A 19,836-nucleotide genomic window follows, 5' to 3' on the forward strand; every position below is an offset into this window, starting at 1 on the left:
TTGACTTTTTCGACACTACCGGACCTTTCGTTTTTTTCAAATTTTGCCCACTTTGGAAAATCCTTCACAATTTTCTCAAAACGCCCCAACTGTGCTTGATTTTGCTCCTTTCTGACTCAGTCCACCCCCTGGCACCTTTTAGCAAGGTTTGTGAAAATCCCCATTTTTGACTTTTTCGACACTACCGGCCCTGTCGTTTTTTTCAATTTTTGCCCACTTTGGAAAATCCTTCACAATTTTCACAAAACGCCCCAACTGTGCTTGATTTTGCTCCTTTTTCACCCAGCCCCCCCCTCTGGCCTCTTTAAGCAAAGTTTGGGAAAATCCCCATTTTTGACTTTTTCGACACTACCGGCACTGTCGTTTTTTTCAAATTTTGCCCGGTTTGGAAAATCCTTCACAATTTTCTCAAAACGCCCCAACTGTGCTTGATTTTGCTCATTTCTGACTCAGTCCGCCCCCCTGGCCCCTTTTAGCAAGGTTTGTGAAAATCCGCATTTTTGACTTTTTCGACACTACCGGCCCTGTCTTTTTTTTCAATTTTTGCCCACTTTGGAAAATCCTTCACAATTTTCCCAAAACGCCCCAACTGTGCTTGATTTTGCTCCTTTCTGACTCAGTCCGCCCCCTGGCACCTTTTAGCAAGGTTTGGGAAAATCCCCATTTTTGACTTTTTCGACACTACCGGCCCTGTCGTTTTTTTCAAATTTTGCCCGGTTTGGAAAATCCTTCACAATTTTCCCAAAACGCCCCAACTGTGCTTGATTTAGCTCCTTTCTGACTCAGTCCGCCCCCCTGGCCCGTTTTAGCAAGGTTTGGGAAAATCCCAATTTTTGACTTTTTCGACACTACCGGACCTGTCGTTTTTTTCAAATTTTGCCCACTTTGGAAAATCCTTCACAATTTTCTCAAAACGCCCCAACTGTGCTTGATTTTGCTCCTTTCTTACTTAGTCCGCCCCCCTGGCCCCTTTTAGCAAGGTTTTGGAAAATCCCCATTTTTGACTTTTTCGACACTACCGGCCCTGTCGTTTTTTTCAATTTTTGCCCACTATGGAAAATCCTTCACAATTTTCACAAAACGTCCCAACTGTGCTTGATTTTGCTCGTTTTTAAATCAGCCCGCCCCCTGGCCCCTTTTAGCAAAAATTTGGGAAAATCCCCATTTTTGACTTTTTCGACACTACCGGCCCTGTCTTTTTTTTAAAATTTTGCCCGGATTGGAAAATCCTTCACAATTTTCTCAAAACGCCCCAACTGTGCTTGATTTTGCTCATTTCTGACTCAGTCCGCCCCCCTGGCCCCTTTTAGCAAGGTTTGGGAAAATCCGCATTTTTGATTTTTTCGACACTACCGGCCCTGTCTTTTTTTTCAATTTTTGCCCACTTTGGAAAATCCTTCACAATTTTCACACAACGCCCCAACTGTGCTTGATTTTGCTACTTTTTCACCCAGCCCCCCCCCTCTGGCCTCTTTAAGCAAAGTTTGGGAAAATCCCCATTTTTGACTTTTTCGACACTACCGGACCTGTCGTTTTTTTCAAATTTTGCCCGGTTTGGAAAATCCTTCACAATTTTCTCAAAACGCCCCAACTGTGCTTGATTTTGCTCATTTCTGACTCAGTCCGCCCCCCCTGGCCCCTTTTAGCAAGGTTTGGGAAAATCCGCATTTTTGACTTTTTCGACACTACCGGCCCTGTCTTTTTTTTAAATTTTTGCCCACTTTGGAAAATCCTTCACAATTTTCACACAACGCCCCAACTGTGCTTGATTTTGCTCGTTTTTCAATCAGCCCGCCTCCTGGCCCCTTTTAGCAAAAATTTGGGAAAATCCCCATTTTTGACTTTTTCGACACTACCGGCCCTGTCGTTTTTTTCAAATTTTGCCCGGTTTGGAAAATCCTTCACAATTTTCCCAAAACGCCCCAACTGTGCTTGATTTTGCTCCTTTCTGACTCAGTCCGCCCCCCTGGCCCGTTTTAGCAAGGTTTGGGAAAATCCCAATTTTTGACTTTTTCGACACTACCGGACCTGTCGTTTTTTTCAAATTTTGCCCACTTTGGAAAATCCTTCACAATTTTCTCAAAACGCCCCAACTGTGCTTGATTTTGCTCCTTTCTGACTCAGTCCACCCCCTGGCACCTTTTAGCAAGGTTTGTGAAAATCCCCATTTTTGACTCTTTCGACACTACCGCCCCTGTCGTTTTTTTCAATTTTTGCCCTCTTTGGAAAATCCTTCACAATTTTCACAAAACGCCCCAACTGTGCTTGATTTTGCTCCTTTTTCACCCAGCCCCCCCCTCTGGCCTCTTTAAGCAAAGTTTGGGAAAATCCCCATTTTTGACTTTTTCGACACTACCGGCACTGTCGTTTTTTTCAAATTTTGCCCACTTTGGCAAATCCTTCACAATTTTCCCAAAACGCCCCAACTGTGCTTGATTTTGCTCCTTTCTGACTCAGTCCGCCCCCCTGGCCCCTTTTAGCAAGGTTTGGGAAAATCCGCATTTTTGACTTTTTCGACACTACCGGCCCTGTCGTTTTTTTCAATTTTTGCCCACTTTGGAAAATCCTTCACAATTTTCACAAAACGCCCCAACTGTGCTTGATTTTGCTCCTTTTTCACCCAGCCCCCCCATCTGGCCTCTTTAAGCAAAGTTTGGGAAAATCCCCATTTTTGACTTTTTCGACACTACCGGCACTGTCGTTTTTTTTTCAAATTTTGCCCGGTTTGGAAAATCCTTCACAATTTTCACAAAACGCCCCAACTGTGCTTGATTTTGCTCGTTTTTCAATCAGCCCGCCCCCTGGCCCCTTTTAGCAAAAATTTGGGAAAATCCCCATTTTTGACTTTTTCGACACTACCGGCCCTGTCGTTTTTTTCAAATTTTGCCCGGTTTGGAAAATCCTTCACAATTTTCCCAAAACGCCCCAACTGTGCTTGATTTTGCTCCTTTCTGACTCAGTCCGCCCCCCTGGCCCGTTTTAGCAAGGTTTGGGAAAATCCCAATTTTTGACTTTTTCGACACTACCGGACCTGTCGTTTTTTTCAAATTTTGCCCACTTTGGAAAATCCTTCACAATTTTCACACAACGCCCCAACTGTGCTTGATTTTGCTCGTTTTTCAATCAGCCCGCCCCCTGGCCCCTTTTAGCAAAAATTTGGGAAAATCCCCATTTTTGACTTTTTCGACACTACCGGCCCTGTCGTTTTTTTCAAATTTTGCCCGGTTTGGAAAATCCTTCACAATTTTCCCAAAACGCCCCAACTGTGCTTGATTTTGCTCCTTTCTGACTCAGTCCACCCCCTGGCCCCTTTTAGCAAGGTTTGTGAAAATCCCCATTTTTGACTTTTTCGACACTACCGGCCCTGTCGTTTTTTTCAATTTTTGCCCACTTTGGAAAATCCTTCACAATTTTCACAAAACGCCCCAACTGTGCTTGATTTTGCTCCTTTTTCACCCAGCCCCCCCCCTCTGGCCTCTTTAAGCAAAGTTTGGGAAAATCCCCATTTTTGACTTTTTCGACACTACCGGCACTGTCGTTTTTTTCAAATTTTGCCCGGTTTGGAAAATCCTTCACAATTTTCCCAAAACGCCCCAACTGTGCTTGATTTTGCTCCTTTCTGACTCAGTCCGCCCCCCTGGCCCCTTTTAGCAAGGTTTGGGAAAATCCCCATTTTTGACTTTTTCGACACTACCGGCCCTGTCTTTTTTTTCAAATTTTACCCGGTTTGGAAAATACTTCACAATTTTCACAAAACGCCCCAACTGTGCTTGATTTTGTTCGTTTTTCAATAAGCCCGCCCCCTGGCCCCTTTTAGCAAAGATTTGGGAAAATCCGCATTTTTGACTTTTTCGACACTACCGGCCCTGTCGTTTTTTCAAATTTTGCCCGGTTTGGAAAATCCTTCACAATTTTCTCAAAACGCCCCAACTGTGCTTGATTTTGCTCATTTCTGACTCAGTCCGCCCCCCTGGCCCCTTTTAGCAAGGTTTGGGAAAATCCGCATTTTTGACTTTTTCGACACTACCGGCCCTGTCGTTTTTTTCAAATTTTGCCCACTTTGGAAAATCCTTCACAATTTTCTCAAAACGCCCCAACTGTGCTTGATTTTGCTCGTTTTTCAATCAGCCCGCCCCCTGGCCCCTTTTAGCAAAAATTTGGGAAAATCCCCATTTTTGACTTTTTCGACACTACCGGCCCTGTCGTTTTTTTCAAATTTTGCCCGGTTTGGAAAATCCTTCACAATTTTCCCAAAACGCCCCAACTGTGCTTGATTTTGCTCCTTTCTGACTCAGTCCACCCCCTGGCCCCTTTTAGCAAGGTTTGTGAAAATCCCCATTTTTGACTTTTTCGACACTACCGGCCCTGTCGTTTTTTTCAATTTTTGCCCACTTTGGAAAATCCTTCACAATTTTCACACAACGCCCCAACTGTGCTTGATTTTGCTCGTTTTTCAATCAGCCCGCCCCCTGGCCCCTTTTAGCAAAAATTTGGGAAAATCCCCATTTTTGACTTTTTCGACACTACCGGCCCTGTCGTTTTTTTCAAATTTTGCCCGGTTTGGAAAATCCTTCACAATTTTCCCAAAACGCCCCAACTGTGCTTGATTTTGCTCCTTTCTGACTCAGTCCACCCCCTGGCCCCTTTTAGCAAGGTTTGTGAAAATCCCCATTTTTGACTTTTTCGACACTACCGGCCCTGTCGTTTTTTTCAATTTTTGCCCACTTTGGAAAATCCTTCACAATTTTCACAAAACGCCCCAACTGTGCTTGATTTTGCTCCTTTTTCACCCAGCCCCCCCCCTCTGGCCTCTTTAAGCAAAGTTTGGGAAAATCCCCATTTTTGACTTTTTCGACACTACCGGCACTGTCGTTTTTTTCAAATTTTGCCCGGTTTGGAAAATCCTTCACAATTTTCCCAAAACGCCCCAACTGTGCTTGATTTTGCTCCTTTCTGACTCAGTCCGCCCCCCTGGCCCCTTTTAGCAAGGTTTGGGAAAATCCCCATTTTTGACTTTTTCGACACTACCGGCCCTGTCTTTTTTTTCAAATTTTACCCGGTTTGGAAAATACTTCACAATTTTCACAAAACGCCCCAACTGTGCTTGATTTTGTTCGTTTTTCAATAAGCCCGCCCCCTGGCCCCTTTTAGCAAAGATTTGGGAAAATCCGCATTTTTGACTTTTTCGACACTACCGGCCCTGTCGTTTTTTCAAATTTTGCCCGGTTTGGAAAATCCTTCACAATTTTCTCAAAACGCCCCAACTGTGCTTGATTTTGCTCATTTCTGACTCAGTCCGCCCCCCTGGCCCCTTTTAGCAAGGTTTGGGAAAATCCGCATTTTTGACTTTTTCGACACTACCGGCCCTGTCGTTTTTTTCAAATTTTGCCCACTTTGGAAAATCCTTCACAATTTTCTCAAAACGCCCCAACTGTGCTTGATTTTGCTCGTTTTTCAATCAGCCCGCCCCCTGGCCCCTTTTAGCAAAAATTTGGGAAAATCCCCATTTTTGACTTTTTCGACACTACCGGCCCTGTCGTTTTTTTCAAATTTTGCCCGGTTTGGAAAATCCTTCACAATTTTCCCAAAACGCCCCAACTGTGCTTGATTTTGCTCCTTTCTGACTCAGTCCACCCCCTGGCCCCTTTTAGCAAGGTTTGTGAAAATCCCCATTTTTGACTTTTTCGACACTACCGGCCCTGTCGTTTTTTTCAATTTTTGCCCACTTTGGAAAATCCTTCACAATTTTCACACAACGCCCCAACTGTGCTTGATTTTGCTACTTTTTCACCCAGCCCCCCCCCTCTGGCCTCTTTAAGCAAAGTTTGGGAAAATCCCCATTTTTGACTTTTTCGACACTACCGGACCTGTCGTTTTTTTCAAATTTTGCCCGGTTTGGAAAATCCTTCACAATTTTCTCAAAACGCCCCAACTGTGCTTGATTTTGCTCATTTCTGACTCAGTCCGCCCCCCCTGGCCCCTTTTAGCAAGGTTTGGGAAAATCCGCATTTTTGACTTTTTCGACACTACCGGCCCTGTCTTTTTTTTAAATTTTTGCCCACTTTGGAAAATCCTTCACAATTTTCACACAACGCCCCAACTGTGCTTGATTTTGCTCGTTTTTCAATCAGCCCGCCCCCTGGCCCCTTTTAGCAAAAATTTGGGAAAATCCCCATTTTTGACTTTTTCGACACTACCGGCCCTGTCGTTTTTTTCAAATTTTGCCCGGTTTGGAAAATCCTTCACAATTTTCCCAAAACGCCCCAACTGTGCTTGATTTTGCTCCTTTCTGACTCAGTCCGCCCCCCTGGCCCGTTTTAGCAAGGTTTGGGAAAATCCCAATTTTTGACTTTTTCGACACTACCGGACCTGTCGTTTTTTTCAAATTTTGCCCACTTTGGAAAATCCTTCACAATTTTCTCAAAACGCCCCAACTGTGCTTGATTTTGCTCCTTTCTGACTCAGTCCACCCCCTGGCACCTTTTAGCAAGGTTTGTGAAAATCCCCATTTTTGACTCTTTCGACACTACCGCCCCTGTCGTTTTTTTCAATTTTTGCCCTCTTTGGAAAATCCTTCACAATTTTCACAAAACGCCCCAACTGTGCTTGATTTTGCTCCTTTTTCACCCAGCCCCCCCCTCTGGCCTCTTTAAGCAAAGTTTGGGAAAATCCCCATTTTTGACTTTTTCGACACTACCGGCACTGTCGTTTTTTTCAAATTTTGCCCACTTTGGCAAATCCTTCACAATTTTCCCAAAACGCCCCAACTGTGCTTGATTTTGCTCCTTTCTGACTCAGTCCGCCCCCCTGGCCCCTTTTAGCAAGGTTTGGGAAAATCCGCATTTTTGACTTTTTCGACACTACCGGCCCTGTCGTTTTTTTCAATTTTTGCCCACTTTGGAAAATCCTTCACAATTTTCACAAAACGCCCCAACTGTGCTTGATTTTGCTCCTTTTTCACCCAGCCCCCCCATCTGGCCTCTTTAAGCAAAGTTTGGGAAAATCCCCATTTTTGACTTTTTCGACACTACCGGCACTGTCGTTTTTTTTTCAAATTTTGCCCGGTTTGGAAAATCCTTCACAATTTTCACAAAACGCCCCAACTGTGCTTGATTTTGCTCGTTTTTCAATCAGCCCGCCCCCTGGCCCCTTTTAGCAAAAATTTGGGAAAATCCCCATTTTTGACTTTTTCGACACTACCGGCCCTGTCGTTTTTTTCAAATTTTGCCCGGTTTGGAAAATCCTTCACAATTTTCCCAAAACGCCCCAACTGTGCTTGATTTTGCTCCTTTCTGACTCAGTCCGCCCCCCTGGCCCGTTTTAGCAAGGTTTGGGAAAATCCCAATTTTTGACTTTTTCGACACTACCGGACCTGTCGTTTTTTTCAAATTTTGCCCACTTTGGAAAATCCTTCACAATTTTCACACAACGCCCCAACTGTGCTTGATTTTGCTCGTTTTTCAATCAGCCCGCCCCCTGGCCCCTTTTAGCAAAAATTTGGGAAAATCCCCATTTTTGACTTTTTCGACACTACCGGCCCTGTCGTTTTTTTCAAATTTTGCCCGGTTTGGAAAATCCTTCACAATTTTCCCAAAACGCCCCAACTGTGCTTGATTTTGCTCCTTTCTGACTCAGTCCACCCCCTGGCCCCTTTTAGCAAGGTTTGTGAAAATCCCCATTTTTGACTTTTTCGACACTACCGGCCCTGTCGTTTTTTTCAATTTTTGCCCACTTTGGAAAATCCCTCACAATTTTCACAAAACGCCCCAACTGTGCTTGATTTTGCTCCTTTTTCACCCAGCCCCCCCCCTCTGGCCTCTTTAAGCAAAGTTTGGGAAAATCCCCATTTTTGACTTTTTCGACACTACCGGCCCTGTCGTTTTTTTCAAATTTTGCCCGGTTTGGAAAATCCTTCACAATTTTCCCAAAACGCCCCAACTGTGCTTGATTTTGCTCCTTTCTGACTCAGTCCACCCCCTGGCCCCTTTTAGCAAGGTTTGTGAAAATCCCCATTTTTGACTTTTTCGACACTACCGGCCCTGTCGTTTTTTTCAATTTTTGCCCACTTTGGAAAATCCTTCACAATTTTCACAAAACGCCCCAACTGTGCTTGATTTTGCTCCTTTTTCACCCAGCCCCCCCCCTCTGGCCTCTTTAAGCAAAGTTTGGGAAAATCCCCATTTTTGACTTTTTCGACACTACCGGCACTGTCGTTTTTTTCAAATTTTGCCCGGTTTGGAAAATCCTTCACAATTTTCCCAAAACGCCCCAACTGTGCTTGATTTTGCTCCTTTCTGACTCAGTCCGCCCCCCTGGCCCCTTTTAGCAAGGTTTGGGAAAATCCCCATTTTTGACTTTTTCGACACTACCGGCCCTGTCTTTTTTTTCAAATTTTACCCGGTTTGGAAAATACTTCACAATTTTCACAAAACGCCCCAACTGTGCTTGATTTTGTTCGTTTTTCAATAAGCCCGCCCCCTGGCCCCTTTTAGCAAAGATTTGGGAAAATCCGCATTTTTGACTTTTTCGACACTACCGGCCCTGTCGTTTTTTCAAATTTTGCCCGGTTTGGAAAATCCTTCACAATTTTCTCAAAACGCCCCAACTGTGCTTGATTTTGCTCATTTCTGACTCAGTCCGCCCCCCTGGCCCCTTTTAGCAAGGTTTGGGAAAATCCGCATTTTTGACTTTTTCGACACTACCGGCCCTGTCGTTTTTTTCAAATTTTGCCCACTTTGGAAAATCCTTCACAATTTTCTCAAAACGCCCCAACTGTGCTTGATTTTGCTCATTTTTCAATCAGCCCGCCCCCTGGCCCCTTTTAGCAAAAATTTGGGAAAATCCCCATTTTTGACTTTTTCGACACTACCGGCCCTGTCGTTTTTTTCAAATTTTGCCCGGTTTGGAAAATCCTTCACAATTTTCCCAAAACGCCCCAACTGTGCTTGATTTTGCTCCTTTCTGACTCAGTCCACCCCCTGGCCCCTTTTAGCAAGGTTTGTGAAAATCCCCATTTTTGACTTTTTCGACACTACCGGCCCTGTCGTTTTTTTCAATTTTTGCCCACTTTGGAAAATCCTTCACAATTTTCACAAAACGCCCCAACTGTGCTTGATTTTGCTCCTTTTTCACCCAGCCCCCCCCCCCCTCTGGCCTCTTTAAGCAAAGTTTGTGAAAATCCCCATTTTTGACTCTTTCGACACTACCGCCCCTGTCGTTTTTTTCAATTTTTGCCCTCTTTGGAAAATCCTTCACAATTTTCACTAAACGCCCCAACTGTGCTTGATTTTGCTCCTTTCTGACTCAGTCCGCCCCCCTGGCCCCTTTTAGCAAGGTTTGGGAAAATCCCCATTTTTGACTTTTTCGACACTACCGGCCCTGTCTTTTTTTTCAATTTTTGCCCACTTTGGAAAATCCTTCACAATTTTCACACAACGCCCCAACTGTGCTTGATTTTGCTCCTTTTTCACCCAGCCCCCCCCTCTGGCCTCTTTAAGCAAAGTTTGGGAAAATCCCCATTTTTGACTTTTTCGACACTACCGGACCTGTCGTTTTTTTCAATTTTTGCCCACGTTGGAAAATCCTTCACAATTTTCCCAAAACGCCCCAACTGTGCTTGATTTTGCTCCTTTCTGACTCAGTCCGCCCCCTGGCACCTTTTAGCAAGGTTTGGGAAAATCCCCATTTTTGACTTTTTCGACACTACCGGCCCTGTCTTTTTTTCAAATTTTGCCCACTTTGGAAAATCCTTCACAATTTTCTCAAAACGCCCCAACTGTGCTTGATTTTGCTCCTTTCTGACTCAGTCCACCCCCTGGCACCTTTTAGCAAGGTTTGTGAAAATCCCCATTTTTGACTTTTTCGACACTACCGGCCCTGTCGTTTTTTTCAAATTTTACCCGGTTTGGAAAATCCTTCACAATTTTCACAAAACGCCCCAACTGTGCTTGATTTTGCTCATTTCTGACTCAGTCCGCCCCCCTGGCCCCTTTTAGCAAGGTTTGGGAAAATCCGCATTTTTGACTTTTTCGACACTACCGGCCCTGTCTTTTTTTTCAAATTTTGCCCGGTTTGGAAAATCCTTCACAATTTTCCCAAAACGCCCCAACTGTGCTTGATTTTGCTCCTTTCTGACTCAGTCCGCCCCCCTGGCCCGTTTTAGCAAGGTTTGGGAAAATCCCAATTTTTGACTTTTTCGACACTACCGGACCTGTCGTTTTTTTCAAATTTTGCCCACTTTGGAAAATCCTTCACAATTTTCTCAAAACGCCCCAACTGTGCTTGATTTTGCTCCTTTCTTACTTAGTCCGCCCCCCTGGCCCCTTTTAGCAAGGTTTTGGAAAATCCCCATTTCTGACTTTTTCGACACTACCGGCCCTGTCGTTTTTTTCAATTTTTGCCCACTATGGAAAATCCTTCACAATTTTCACAAAACGCCCCAACTGTGCTTGATTTTGCTCGTTTTTAAATCAGCCCGCCCCCTGGCCCCTTTTAGCAAAAATTTGGGAAAATCCCCATTTTTGACTTTTTCGACACTACCGGCCCTGTCTTTTTTTTAAAATTTTGCCCGGATTGGAAAATCCTTCACAATTTTCTCAAAACGCCCCAACTGTGCTTGATTTTGCTCATTTCTGACTCAGTCCGCCCCCCTGGCCCCTTTTAGCAAGGTTTGGGAAAATCCGCATTTTTGATTTTTTCGACACTACCGGCCCTGTCTTTTTTTTCAATTTTTGCCCACTTTGGAAAATCCTTCACAATTTTCACACAACGCCCCAACTGTGCTTGATTTTGCTACTTTTTCAACCAGCCCCCCCCCTCTGGCCTCTTTAAGCAAAGTTTGGGAAAATCCCCATTTTTGACTTTTTCGACACTACCGGACCTGTCGTTTTTTTCAAATTTTGCCCGGTTTGGAAAATCCTTCACAATTTTCTCAAAACGCCCCAACTGTGCTTGATTTTGCTCATTTCTGACTCAGTCCGCCCCCCTGGCCCCTTTTAGCAAGGTTTGGGAAAATCCGCATTTTTGACTTTTTCGACACTACCGGCCCTGTCGTTTTTTTCAATTTTTGCCCACGTTGGAAAATCCTTCACAATTTTCCCAAAACGCCCCAACTGTGCTTGATTTTGCTCCTTTCTGACTCAGTCCGCCCCCTGGCACCTTTTAGCAAGGTTTGGGAAAATCCCCATTTTTGACTTTTTCGACACTACCGGCCCTGTCTTTTTTTCAAATTTTGCCCGGTTTGGAAAATCCTTCACAATTTTCACAAAACGCCCCAACTGTGCTTGATTTTGCTCGTTTTTCAATCAGCCCGCCCCCTGGCCCCTTTTAGCAAAAATTTGGGAAAATCCCAATTTTTGACTTTTTCAACACTACCGGACCTGTCGTTTTTTTCAAATTTTACCCGGTTTGGAAAATCCTTCACAATTTTCACAAAACGCCCCAACTGTGCTTGATTTTGCTCCTTTCTAACTCAGTCCACCCCCTGGCACCTTTTAGCAAGGTTTGTGAAAATCCCCATTTTTGACTTTTTCGACACTACCGGCCCTGTCGTTTTTTTCAAATTTTACCCGGTTTGGAAAATCCTTCACAATTTTCACAAAACGCCCCAACTGTGCTTGATTTTGCTCATTTCTGACTCAGTCCGCCCCCCTGGCCCCTTTTAGCAAGGTTTGGGAAAATCCGCATTTTTGACTTTTTCGACACTACCGGCCCTGTCTTGTTTTTCAAATTTTGCCCGGTTTGGAAAATCCTTCACAATTTTCCCAAAACGCCCCAACTGTGCTTGATTTTGTTCGTTTTTCAATAAGCCCGCCCCCTGGCCCCTTTTAGCAAAGATTTGGGAAAATCCGCATTTTTGACTTTTTCGACACTACCGGCCCTGTCGTTTTTTCAAATTTTGCCCGGTTTGGAAAATCCTTCACAATTTTCTCAAAACGCCTCAACTGTGCTTGATTTTGCTCATTTCTGACTCAGTCCGCCCCCCTGGCCCCTTTTAGCAAGGTTTGGGAAAATCCGCATTTTTGACTTTTTCGACACTACCGGCCCTGTCTTTTTTTTCAATTTTTGCCCACTTTGGAAAATCCTTCACAATTTTCACACAACGCCCCAACTGTGCTTGATTTTGCTCCTTTCTGACTCAGTCCGCCCCCCTGGCCCGTTTTAGCAAGGTTTGGGAAAATCCCAATTTTTGACTTTTTCGACACTACCGGACCTGTCGTTTTTTTCAAATTTTGCCCACTTTGGAAAATCCTTCACAATTTTCTCAAAACGCCCCAACTGTGCTTGATTTTGCTCCTTTCTGACTCAGTCCACCCCCTGGCACCTTTTAGCAAGGTTTGTGAAAATCCCCATTTTTGACTCTTTCGACACTACCGCCCCTGTCGTTTTTTTCAATTTTTGCCCTCTTTGGAAAATCCTTCACAATTTTCACAAAACGCCCCAACTGTGCTTGATTTTGCTCCTTTTTCACCCAGCCCCCCCCTCTGGCCTCTTTAAGCAAAGTTTGGGAAAATCCCCATTTTTGACTTTTTCGACACTACCGGCACTGTCGTTTTTTTCAAATTTTGCCCACTTTGGAAAATCCTTCACAATTTTCCCAAAACGCCCCAACTGTGCTTGATTTTACTCCTTTCTGACTCAGTCCGCCCCCCTGGCCCCTTTTAGCAAGGTTTGGGAAAATCCGCATTTTTGACTTTTTCGACACTACCGGCCCTGTCGTTTTTTTCAATTTCTGCCCACTTTGGAAAATCCTTCACAATTTTCACAAAACGCCCCAACTGTGCTTGATTTTGCTCCTTTTTCACCCAGCCCCCCCATCTGGCCTCTTTAAGCAAAGTTTGGGAAAATCCCCATTTTTGACTTTTTCGACACTACCGGCACTGTCGTTTTTTTTCAAATTTTGCCCGGTTTGGAAAATCCTTCACAATTTTCACAAAACGCCCCAACTGTGCTTGATTTTGCTCGTTTTTCAATCAGCCCCCCCCCTGGCCCCTTTTAGCAAAAATTTGGGAAAATCCCCATTTTTGACTTTTTCGACACTACCGGCCCTGTCGTTTTTTTCAAATTTTGCCCGGTTTGGAAAATCCTTCACAATTTTCCCAAAACGCCCCAACTGTGCTTGATTTTGCTCCTTTCTGACTCAGTCCGCCCCCCTGGCCCGTTTTAGCAAGGTTTGGGAAAATCCCAATTTTTGACTTTTTCGACACTACCGGACCTGTCGTTTTTTTCAAATTTTGCCCACTTTGGAAAATCCTTCACAATTTTCTCAAAACGCCCCAACTGTGCTTGATTTTGCTCCTTTCTGACTCAGTCCACCCCCTGGCACCTTTTAGCAAGGTTTGTGAAAATCCCCATTTTTGACTTTTTCGACACTACCGGCCCTGTCGTTTTTTTCAATTTTTGCCCTCTTTGGAAAATCCTTCACAATTTTCACAAAACGCCCCAACTGTGCTTGATTTTGCTCCTTTTTCACCCAGCCCCCCCCTCTGGCCTCTTTAAGCAAAGTTTGGGAAAATCCCCATTTTTGACTTTTTCGACACTACCGGCACTGTCGTTTTTTTCAAATTTTGCCCGGTTTGGAAAATCCTTCACAATTTTCCCAAAACGCCCCAACTGTGCTTGATTTTGCTCCTTTCTGACTCAGTCCGCCCCCCTGGCCCCTTTTAGCAAGGTTTGGGAAAATCCCCATTTTTGACTTTTTCGACACTACCGGCCCTGTCTTTTTTTTCAAATTTTACCCGGTTTGGAAAATACTTCACAATTTTCACAAAACGCCCCAACTGTGCTTGATTTTGCTCGTTTTTCAATAAGCCCGCCCCCTGGCCCCTTTTAGCAAAGATTTGGAAAAATCCGCATTTTTGACTTTTTCGACACTACCGGCCCTGTCGTTTTTTTCAAATTTTGCCCGGTTTGGAAAATCCTTCACAATTTTCTCAAAACGCCCCAACTGTGCTTGATTTTGCTCCTTTCTTACTTAGTCCGCCCCCCTGGCCCCTTTTAGCAAGGTTTTGGAAAATCCCCATTTTTGACTTTTTCGACACTACCGTCCCTGTCGTTTTTTTCAAATTTTGCCCGGTTTGGAAAATCCTTCACAATTTTCCCAAAACGCCCCAACTGTGCTTGATTTTGCTCATTTCTGACTCAGTCCGCCCCCCTGGCCCCTTTTAGCAAGGTTTGGGAAAATCCCCATTTTTGACTTTTTCGACACTACCGCCCCTGTCGTTTTTTTCAATTTTTGCCCTCTTTGGAAAATCCTTCACAATTTTCACAAAACGCCCCAACTGTGCTTGATTTTGCTCCTTTTTCACCCAGCCCCCCCCTCTGGCCTCTTTAAGCAAAGTTTGGGAAAATCCCCATTTTTGACTTTTTCGACACTACCGGCACTGTCGTTTTTTTCAAATTTTGCCCGGTTTGGAAAATCCTTCACAATTTTCCCAAAACGCCCCAACTGTGCTTGATTTTGCTCCTTTCTGACTCAGTCCGCCCCCCTGGCCCCTTTTAGCAAGGTTTGGGAAAATCCCCATTTTTGACTTTTTCGACACTACCGGCCCTGTCTTTTTTTTCAAATTTTACCCGGTTTGGAAAATACTTCACAATTTTCACAAAACGCCCCAACTGTGCTTGATTTTGCTCGTTTTTCAATAAGCCCGCCCCCTGGCCCCTTTTAGCAAAGATTTGGAAAAATCCCAATTTTTGACTTTTTCGACACTACCGGACCTGTCGTTTTTTTCAAATTTTGCCCACTTTGGAAAATCCTTCACAATTTTCCCAAAACGCCCCAACTGTGCTTGATTTTGCTCCTTTCTGACTCAGTCCGCCCCCTTGCACCTTTTAGCAAGGTTTGGGAAAATCCCCATTTTTGACTTTTTCGACACTACCGGCCCTGTCTTTTTTTCAATTTTTGCCCACTTTGGAAAATCCTTCACAATTTTCTCAAAACGCCCCAACTGTGCTTGATTTTGCTCGTTTTTCAATCAGCCCGCCCCCTGGCCCCTTTTAGCAAAAATTTGGGAAAATCCCAATTTTTGACTTTTTCGACACTACCGGACCTGTCGTTTTTTTCAAATTTTGCCCACTTTGGAAAATCCTTCACAATTTTCTCAAAACGCCCCAACTGTGCTTGATTTTGCTCCTTTCTGACTCAGTCCACCCCCTGGCCCCTTTTAGCAAGGTTTGTGAAAATCCCCATTTTTGACTCTTTCGACACTACCGCCCCTGTCGTTTTTTTCAATTTTTGCCCTCTTTGGAAAATCCTTCACAATTTTCACAAAACGCCCCAACTGTGCTTGATTTTGCTCCTTTTTCACCCAGCCCCCCCCTCTGGCCTCTTTAAGCAAAGTTTGGGAAAATCCCCATTTTTGACTTTTTCGACACTACCGGCACTGTCGTTTTTTTCAAATTTTGCCCGGTTTGGAAAATCCTTCACAATTTTCACAAAACGCCCCAACTGTGCTTGATTTTGCTCCTTTCTGACTCAGTCCGCCCCCCTGGCCCCTTTTAGCAAGGTTTGGGAAAATCCCCATTTTTGACTTTTTCGACACTACCGGCCCTGTCTTTTTTTTCAAATTTTACCCGGTTTGGAAAATACTTCACAATTTTCACAAAACGCCCCAACTGTGCTTGATTTTGCTCGTTTTTCAATAAGCCCGCCCCCTGGCCCCTTTTAGCAAAGATTTGGAAAAATCCCAATTTTTGACTTTTTCGACACTACCGGACCTGTCGTTTTTTTCAAATTTTGCCCACTTTGGAAAATCCTTCACAATTTTCCCAAAACGCCCCAACTGTGCTTGATTTTGCTCCTTTCTGACTCAGTCCGCCCCCTTGCACCTTTTAGCAAGGTTTGGGAAAATCCCCATTTTTGACTTTTTCGACACTACCGGCCCTGTCTTTTTTTCAATTTTTGCCCACTTTGGAAAATCCTTCACAATTTTCTCAAAACGCCCCAACTGTGCTTGATTTTGCTCGTTTTTCAATCAGCCCGCCCCCTGGCCCCTTTTAGCAAAAATTTGGGAAAATCCCAATTTTTGACTTTTTCGACACTACCGGACCTGTCGTTTTTTTCAAATTTTGCCCACTTTGGAAAATCCTTCACAATTTTCTCAAAACGCCCCAACTGTGCTTGATTTTGCTCCTTTCTGACTCAGTCCACCCCCTGGCCCCTTTTAGCAAGGTTTGTGAAAATCCCCATTTTTGACTTTTTCGACACTACCGGCCCTGTCGTTTTTTTTCAATTTTTGCCCACTTTGGAAAATCCTTCACAATTTTCCCAAAACGCCCCAACTGTGCTTGATTTTGCTCCTTTTTCACCCAGCCCCCCCCTCTGGCCTCTTTAAGCAAAGTTTGGGAAAATCCCCATTTTTGACTTTTTCGACACTACCGGCACTGTCGTTTTTTTCAAATTTTGCCCGGTTTGGAAAATCCTTCACAATTTTCACAAAACGCCCCAACTGTGCTTGATTTTGCTCGTTTTTCAATCAGCCCGCCCCCTGGCCCCTTTTAGCAAAAATTTGGGAAAATCCCCATTTTTGACTTTTTCGACACTACCGGCCCTGTCGTTTTTTTCAAATTTTGCCCGGTTTGGAAAATCCTTCACAATTTTCCCAAAACGCCCCAACTGTGCTTGATTTTGCTCCTTTCTGACTCAGTCCGCCCCCCTGGCCCGTTTTAGCAAGGTTTGGGAAAATCCCAATTTTTGACTTTTTCGACACTACCGGACCTGTCGTTTTTTTCAAATTTTGCCCACTTTGGAAAATCCTTCACAATTTTCTCAAAACGCCCCAACTGTGCTTGATTTTGCTCCTTTTTCACCCAGCCCCCCCCTCTGGCCTCTTTAAGCAAAGATTTGGGAAAATCCGCATTTTTGACTTTTTCGACACTACCGGCCCTGTCGTTTTTTTCAAATTTTGCCCGGTTTGGAAAATCCTTCACAATTTTCCCAAAACGCCCCAACTGTGCTTGATTTTGCTCCTTTCTGACTCAGTCCGCCCCCCTGGCCCCTTTTAGCAAGGTTTGGGAAAATCCCCATTTTTGACTTTTTCGACACTACCGGCCCTGTCTTTTTTTTCAAATTTTACCCGGTTTGGAAAATACTTCACAATTTTCACAAAACGCCCCAACTGTGCTTGATTTTGTTCGTTTTTCAATAAGCCCGCCCCCTGGCCCCTTTTAGCAAAGATTTGGGAAAATCCGCATTTTTGACTTTTTCGACACTACCGGCCCTGTCGTTTTTTCAAATTTTGCCCGGTTTGGAAAATCCTTCACAATTTTCTCAAAACGCCCCAACTGTGCTTGATTTTGCTCATTTCTGACTCAGTCCGCCCCCCTGGCCCCTTTTAGCAAGGTTTGGGAAAATCCGCATTTTTGACTTTTTCGACACTACCGGCCCTGTCTTTTTTTTCAATTTTTGCCCACTTTGGAAAATCCTTCACAATTTTCACACAACGCCCCAACTGTGCTTGATTTTGCTCGTTTTTCAATCAGCCCGCCCCCTGGCCCCTTTTAGCAAAAATTTGGGAAAATCCCCATTTTTGACTTTTTCGACACTACCGGCCCTGTCGTTTTTTTCAAATTTTGCCCGGTTTGGAAAATCCTTCACAATTTTCTCAAAACGCCCCAACTGTGCTTGATTTTGCTCCTTTCTGACTCAGTCCACCCCCTGGCACCTTTTAGCAAGGTTTGTGAAAATCCCCATTTTTGATTCTTTCGACACTACCCGCCCCTGTCGTTTTTTTCAATTTTTGCCCGATTTGGAAAATCCTTCACAATTTTCACAAAACGCCCCAACTGTGCTTGATTTTGCTCCTTTTTCACCCAGCCCCCCCCTCTGGCCTCTTTAAGCAAAGTTTGGGAAAATCCCCATTTTTGACTTTTTCGACACTACCGGCACTGTCGTTTTTTTCAAATTTTGCCCGGTTTGGAAAATCCTTCACAATTTTCACAAAACGCCCCAACTGTGCTTGATTTTGCTCGTTTTTCAATCAGCCCGCCCCCTGGCCCCTTTTAGCAAAAATTTGGGAAATCCCCATTTTTGACTTTTTCGACACTACCGGCCCTGTCGTTTTTTTCAAATTTTGCCCGGTTTGGAAAATCCTTCACAATTTTCCCAAAACGCCCCAACTGTGCTTGATTTTGCTCCTTTCTGACTCAGTCCGCCCCCCTGGCCCCTTTTAGCAAGGTTTGGGAAAATCCCAATTTTTGACTTTTTCGACACTACCGGACCTGTCGTTTTTTTCAAATTTTGCCCACTTTGGAAAATCCTTCACAATTTTCTCAAAACGCCCCAACTGTGCTTGATTTTGCTCGTTTTTCAATAAGCCCGCCCCCTGGCCCCTTTTAGCAAGGTTTGTGAAAATCCCCATTTTTGACTTTTTCGACACTACCGCCCCTGTCGTTTTTTTTCAATTTTTGCCCTCTTTGGAAAATCCTTCACAATTTTCCAAAAACGCCCCAACTGTGCTTGATTTTGCTCCTTTTTCACCCAGCCCCCCCCTCTGGCCTCTTTAAGCAAAGATTTGGGAAAATCCGCATTTTTGACTTTTTCGACACTACCGGCCCTGTCTTTTTTTTCAAATTTTGCCCGGTTTGGAAAATCCTTCACAATTTTCCCAAAACGCCCCAACTGTGCTTGATTTTGCTCCTTTCTGACTCAGTCCGCCCCTCTGGCCCGTTTTAGCAAGGTTTGGGAAAATCCCCATTTTTTACTTTTTCGACACTACCGCCCCTGTCGTTTTTTTCAATTTTTGCCCTCTTTGGAAAATCCTTCACAATTTTCACAAAACGCCCCAACTGTGCTTGATTTTGCTCATTTCTGACTCAGTCCGCCCCCCTGGCCCCTTTTAGCAAGGTTTGGGAAAATCCGCATTTTTGACTTTTTCGACACTACCGGCCCTGTCTTTTTTTTCAAATTTTGCCCGGTTTGGAAAATCCTTCACAATTTTCCCAAAACGCCCCAACTGTGCTTGATTTTGTTCGTTTTTCAATAAGCCCGCCCCCTGGCCCCTTTTAGCAAAGATTTGGGAAAATCCGCATTTTTGACTTTTTCGACACTACCGGCCCTGTCGTTTTTTCAAATTTTGCCCGGTTTGGAAAATCCTTCACAATTTTCTCAAAACGCCTCAACTGTGCTTGATTTTGCTCATTTCTGACTCAGTCCGCCCCCCTGGCCCCTTTGAGCAAGGTTTGGGAAAATCCGCATTTTTGACTTTTTCGACACTACCGGCCCTGTCTTTTTTTTCAATTTTTGCCCACTTTGGAAAATCCTTCACAATTTTCACACAACGCCCCAACTGTGCTTGATTTTGCTCGTTTTTCAATCAGCCCGCCCCCTGGCCCCTTTTAGCAAAAATTTGGGAAAATCCCCATTTTTGACTTTTTCGACACTACCGGCCCTGTCGTTTTTTTCAAATTTTGCCCGGTTTGGAAAATCCTTCACAATTTTCTCAAAACGCCCCAACTGTGCTTGATTTTGCTCCTTTCTGACTCAGTCCACCCCCTGGCACCTTTTAGCAAGGTTTGTGAAAATCCCCATTTTTGACTCTTTCGACACTACCCGCCCCTGTCGTTTTTTTCAATTTTTGCCCTCTTTGGAAAATCCTTCACAATTTTCACAAAACGCCCCAACTGTGCTTGATTTTGCTCCTTTCTGACTCAGTCCACCCCCTGGCACCTTTTAGCAAGGTTTGTGAAAATCCCCATTTTTGACTTTTTCGACACTACCGCCCCTGTCGTTTTTTTTCAATTTTTGCCCTCTTTGGAAAATCCTTCACAATTTTCCAAAAACGCCCCAACTGTGCTTGATTTTGCTCCTTTTTCACCCAGCCCCCCCCTCTGGCCTCTTTA

This window comes from Scomber scombrus, chromosome 11 (genome assembly GCF_963691925.1).
Source record: "Scomber scombrus chromosome 11, fScoSco1.1, whole genome shotgun sequence".
In the NCBI taxonomy this organism is placed as follows: domain Eukaryota; kingdom Metazoa; phylum Chordata; class Actinopteri; order Scombriformes; family Scombridae; genus Scomber; species Scomber scombrus.